The sequence below is a fragment of the Canis lupus genome, chromosome 11 (assembly GCF_003254725.2).
Source record: "Canis lupus dingo isolate Sandy chromosome 11, ASM325472v2, whole genome shotgun sequence".
Taxonomy (NCBI): domain Eukaryota; kingdom Metazoa; phylum Chordata; class Mammalia; order Carnivora; family Canidae; genus Canis; species Canis lupus.
In genome coordinates this window covers 58,122,405-58,128,556 of record NC_064253.1, presented here as the reverse complement: position 1 = coordinate 58,128,556, position 6,152 = coordinate 58,122,405, and positions in this window count along the sequence as shown.

Genomic DNA, 6,152 nt, shown 5'->3' with positions numbered 1-6,152 from the left:
ACTTTTCTAGGAAGCTTTGCTATGATAGGAAGGCTAGAGATAGACCAGTGTTTGAGAAGAGGAATAAAATGTTAACATACAATTTTAAGAGGGAAGAAACGTAAGCATATTCCTAAACACATAGGGAAAAGTCATTTTTGATAGATACGGAACTATACTTAAGGGTGTGGGGAAAGAATCATTGACTTCGTGTCAACACTGACTAATGGGGCCTCTGGAGAATCGGCTGACATGTCACATCCCACTGAAACTCAGGTAGCTAATTGTGAATGGCTATCGTTTGGCTATTATTTTTTTACTATATCTCTGTATCATTTTTTTTGTTTAATAAATTTGCAGAGACCTTAAAAAGAAAAGGCATTTTGCCATTCTGCTATATCTGACAGGAAAATGCTAAGCATGCACTGCTTACAAATCTGTATTTAACTTTTGATAGACAGAAATTTTCTGAGTATAAGTCAAATAAAAGAAAATGTTGAAAAGAAAATGGATTGTTTCCCCACATAGAATTACATTCAAATATGTACCAAGGAAACTAACAGTAGTCAATCCACACAGATACACTTCAGCTTCGAAGAGGACTCCCAACATTTTTGCCTTCAGAAACTGTAGGGAACTCCCTTTAGCAAACGCCAAGACCTTCCCCCCAAAATATGATGTGAAGATATATCTGACATCATCAGTGCATCAACCAAAAATAATACACCTGGCTTTTGGGAACTGAGCCATCATCCCTACCACATCCCCTGGGGAGCTATTAGACAACTATTTTTACTCTAGAATCAAAAGCAAAACTTTAGGAACAAATATATGTATTTTAATGAATGCTAGTACCAGTGTATTTCTGAATTTGTTCAACGCCTGTCCTGTCCTTGGAGTTTTGCTAGATACTGAGCAACACGCCCTTGAATAGTGGATTCATCTTCAAGGAGGGACGGCTCTAACAATGTAACCAGCTATTGAAGCAACAGCTGAAGAGGAGGTCAAATCTCAGAAGCCTGAGGTTAGCAATTCTCTTTTATCTGCACTTTCTATTCTCTACCTATTCCTTTTCTCTTTTGAAAAGGAAGGCTTTTTTTTCCTCCTGAGGTTTGAAATAATGGGAAAGGGCAGCTTATGCCTTGATAATGGACCAGTGAGAAAAATTCCATTTATTACCACTCATTCCCTTGAATCTAGGACCAAAATAGAGCTGCCCCTGTTGTGTGGGAGCATACAGGCTATGGGGCTATCTGCAGAGGTGCGTGGGGGTGTGGCTGTCCAGGAGAAATACAGGCAACTACAGTTTGACCATTAAAATGAAGTGGACTATGGGCAGAGAAACAGTCAGTCAAATGGTATAAGATCAGGACTAACAACATTTGAGCAAGTATCTAGGAAAAGAAGTTTTTCTCACAAAGCCACAGCTTAGCTTCATGAGAATATGAGAATTTGCAAACATGCGCTCAAGAATGAAAATGCCAAGTTGCAAAATCAAGAGTGAGGTGTGTTGAATATATACCAGTGCACCATTCCTATACTGTTGGATTCTCATGGCACCGGGATTCAAACATAAATGAGTCATAAAAAGCCTTCTGTTCTGTTGACTTTTTTGGAATTGGAAATATCTGAATCTCTCTGTTCCATATATCATGTTTCCAATTTATTTTTGATTGCACATATATGACATCATCAAGACTTAATCCAGTTTGAGCCGTGGAGTTTGCAGAAGCATAAGCCTTCAGCTATTAATAAGCCACAGTAGTTTTGGCAAGACAAAAATCAACCTGCATCTCTTTGTTGAACAATATCCAGAGAACACAGAAATGTGAGCCATAGCGTAAGAAGATGCTCAACTTTATTAGCAACTTTATATCATGCCCGACACTTGCAAATCATTCCTAACATATACAAGAAAAAAGTACTCATGCTTCAAGATATAAGACCTGTGCCAGAAATGGAAATAAATAGCTCTCTAGCCTGCTCCCAGACATGTCTTTGTACTTATACAAAATTGCTTGAGTCAGTTCAGCCTTCTGGGAGTTCACCTCTGCATGGAGCAGTTCCTGATCCTCTTACAGGGCCTCCCTCTGCTTCCATTCCTGTCACTGAAATGGAGTGAAGGACCCTAAAAATAGGAAAGCCTTTGCTCAGACTTGAAGTCTGATTGTAAACCGGCCTGTCTTTAAGTGACTTGTTTAGTAAGCCTGGAACTACAACCTGTCTCAGAAATGGTTTTAAAGCCTAATTTTCATACCCCCAAAAGATACATCTAAACAAGCAAATCTCTGAACAGTTTAAAAGTATCATTCTCACTTTTACATCTTAGAATAGGATATGACCGAAAGATTAAAAAGTAGTCCTAGATTTATGATGTGGGAGTGGAGAGAAGTACAAGATCCACCCAGGGAGAAAATAGGGCTATCTTGGTTAAAATCTAATCAGCAGTATGCCCTTTAGCCAAGCTGGAAATTTAGTGTAAGAAAAACTAATTTTTTTTCACCAAAAGCAAGAGATATTTTCTTACCATAATTTAGAAAGTTATCTAAAACAGAGAAAAAAGTAAGAGATCTTTTTAAAAACATCTTAGCTTTTTTTTTTAAACATCTTAGCTTTAAAGATTATCATGACTTTCTAGAATTAAAAAAAAAAGTCCTCCTAAGACATTTTTCTTCATATGGATATTATTTTCATTTGTTTGGCCATTTCCATCAAGACAATCCATCAGGATTGTCTTCACCCACAAAGTCTAATCCAAAATCCTATTTTATTCAACATTGTTTCACCATATGGCAGTGTGTCAAGTATCAATATATTGCCTCTCTGCTCTGAATACACTCTTCAATATGTATTCTGTGATAAGCACTGTAGTTCTTCTAAGTATTTCTCCTTTAAGTGGGTATGATATTAAGCTCATGTAGAGGTGCTTGAGGGACATTGCAAGAAAAAGAGTCTCTCCTACATTTTTCAGTAGGGGCTGGGGTTCTATGTTGTGGATATGAGGCTATCTGAGGAAACCTCCCCAAATCACAGATTAAAACATAGTCCTTCTGTGACCTTGTAGCCTTAGCCTTGAGAAAACCCACAGAAAGCAGAGCTCTCATGCAGTAGACACAATCTTAGGGCCTTAGACACCCCCACTTGGTCCATATGCTTTGAAGGCCACTTGGAGCCCTCTAGCACACTTACATGACCTATCATTGACCAACTGCTCCCCTACCCGCACTCTATTGCCTACTGCCTGCCTAGCAACCCCAGCCTGGCCAAACCAGCCAACTTCTCTGTTAGCTGGTGGACTAAATCACACCTTTTCCAACAAGACCTGAACCCCTTCCAAGTTTGTACTTTCTTAGGTATTCTACTTCAGCCCTAGTATACCATATAGAGTTTCCTTGTATCCTATAATTACTCTTTTCTCATATTTAATCATTGCTTATATTAAGCTTCTCTTGCTTATCTTCCTGTCTGCTTTCTATCTCCTGAGTGGACACACACTGCTACATGCATAGTTCCTGGATCTCAGTAAAAAACTCAACAATAAACTAAAAGTGTCTCTGGGAGTTCTAATGCTCCCCCCATTTTCTATTTATTATTTATATTTGCATAATTTTTTGGTCAATTCTACCACTGAATAAACCATATGTTGCATCAAGATTAAGTTTGCTAAAGTATAACTGACATCATACGCAAAATGCTAATCTTTATTGAATCCATATGTGACCAATACTATTCTAGATGCTTTAGATATATCATTATTACTTCTCACAGTAATTCTTAAAAATGACTATTATTTTCCCAATTTGAAAAAATATGTAAAATAAGGCTCAAAGAGATTAAGAAACTTGGCCAATATCACATAATTATTCGTTACTGTGGATTATAGCTAAAATCATAAACATGCTTGATTTTAAGGCCTATGCTCACTCCATCCATGCTTCATGTAATTCTCTACTTTAAAAACATTTATTGGCATCCTATCAATCCCTGGGCCCACAGCAATTGCAATTTTGATCATGAAAACTTTTCTGATCTTTCTCTCTCTGAACTCTAGCAGAATTTTTAGTAGATACCTCCTAATACCAATATGCCTTGAATTATATCTATTTATGCTTGAATTCTAAGAAGATAAAGAAAAGAAAAACATTTATTTTCTGCCCCATTATTCCTACCAGAACTCTCAGAATGTTAATATTCCCAAGGACAAAGAAAGATCTTTGAGAAAACTACAAAGATGAATATTCAATTAAATAGGTAAAAGTGAATGCATGATGAAAATGTCATGTCATAAAGTCCTGGAGAGGAGAAATAGAAATATACTATCATAAAATTCTTATGTTACCTGTGAAGTTGTACTATATCACTTAGAGATAGATTGCACTATAAACATAAAACAAACACTGAGATAATATCAGAATTATAAGTAAAAAAGCCAAACATAGAGATAAAATGAAATCATAAAAAATACTCAGTACAAAGAAAGGCAGAAAAAGAAGAAAAAAGAAACAGATGAGAAAAATAGAAACCCAGAACAAAATCATTGTTTTAAGCTTAACCACTATAGACCATTTAAGATGAGGAAGAAGTTGAAATGTTTGTTCTAACAACACTATTCCACATTGTACTGGAGATTCTAGCCAATACAATACAATAAGAAAATGAAACAAGAGCCAAGTAGATTATAACTGTTTTTAATCAGTAAATGCATGATCATCTATTTATGCCACTGGTGAATCTATGAAAAAGTAACTAGAACTAACTATAATTTAAATTAAAACTTGAAACAAACAAACAAAAAAAGCAAAAAACTTTTGAGTCATCATTTTACAACTCCATTTATAATCTATAAATTAAAAGACACTAAAGCAGCAAAGTTAAAAATAAAGTTATGTGTAAAAGACAATGTAATCTAAGTATTGGGTAAAAGGATTGCTAATTTTGATGAAAAGTACAGTCTATAATTAATGTCATAATATTTTTATAAAAAACATTTAAAAAAACGAAAAAAACATTAACCATCATTTAGATTAAATAATGTTAATATATAATTGTATTTGCTTTGAATCCTTTATTTTTAAAATGCACATTAACAGATATAAACAATCCCTTTGTATCTTTGTGTTTCTATGCTATTAATAACATTAATTTTAATTATTAACATAACATTAATTATTAATAAATTATTTTACTAATAAAAAGATGTGAGTGAAGTACAGGATATAAGATCAAAATGCAAAAATAAATGTATTTCTACATAATAGCAATAAATAATTGGCAAATGGTTATTAACAATATAATACCATTTATAATAACACCAAAAATATTAAATTTTAAGGATAAATGTGACAAAATATGTGAAATGCTTGTATACTGACTATCGAACAATGTTGAGGAAAAAATGAAGACTTAAAAGTAATGGCAATACACTGTGCTCTTGGATCATGAATCAGAAGACTTAAAATTGTGTAGATGTCAGTTTTCCCCATATTGATCTAAGAATCAACAATTTCCAAATCAAAATTTCAGAATGCTTTAAAAAATTACTTGCTGATTCTAAAACTCATATTGAAATGCAAAAAGCAAAAGTAATCTGAACAACTTTGCAAAGAACAGAGTTGGAAAATTAACACTATTTGACTTCAAGTTATATTATAAAGCCATACTAATCAAGACAATGTGGTATGGGTGAAAACAGGTAAAAAAAAGATCAGTGAAAAGAAATATAGTCTAGAAATATACTCACACATGTATAGACTGCTGATCTTCAACAAGAGTGCGCAGTTAATTCAGCAGAGAAAAGATAATCTTTTTCAACGAATGTTGCCAGAACAATTGAATATACATACACAAATACCTGAATTTATTTATTTATTTATTTATTTATTTATTTATTTATTTATTTATGATAGACATAGAGAGAGAGAGAGGCAGAGACACAGGCAGAGGGAGAAGCAGGCTCAATGCACCGGGAACCCGATGTGGGATTCGATGCCGGGTCTCCAGGATTGCGCCCTGGGCCAAAGATAAGCGCTAAACCGCTGAGCCACCCAGGGATCCCCAAATACCTGAACTTTAATCCACGCCTCACACCTTATCCCAAAATTAATACAAAATAGAGCATAGAACTAAATGAAAAATCTTCAAATATGAAAGTTCTAGAACAAAATATGCAAGGA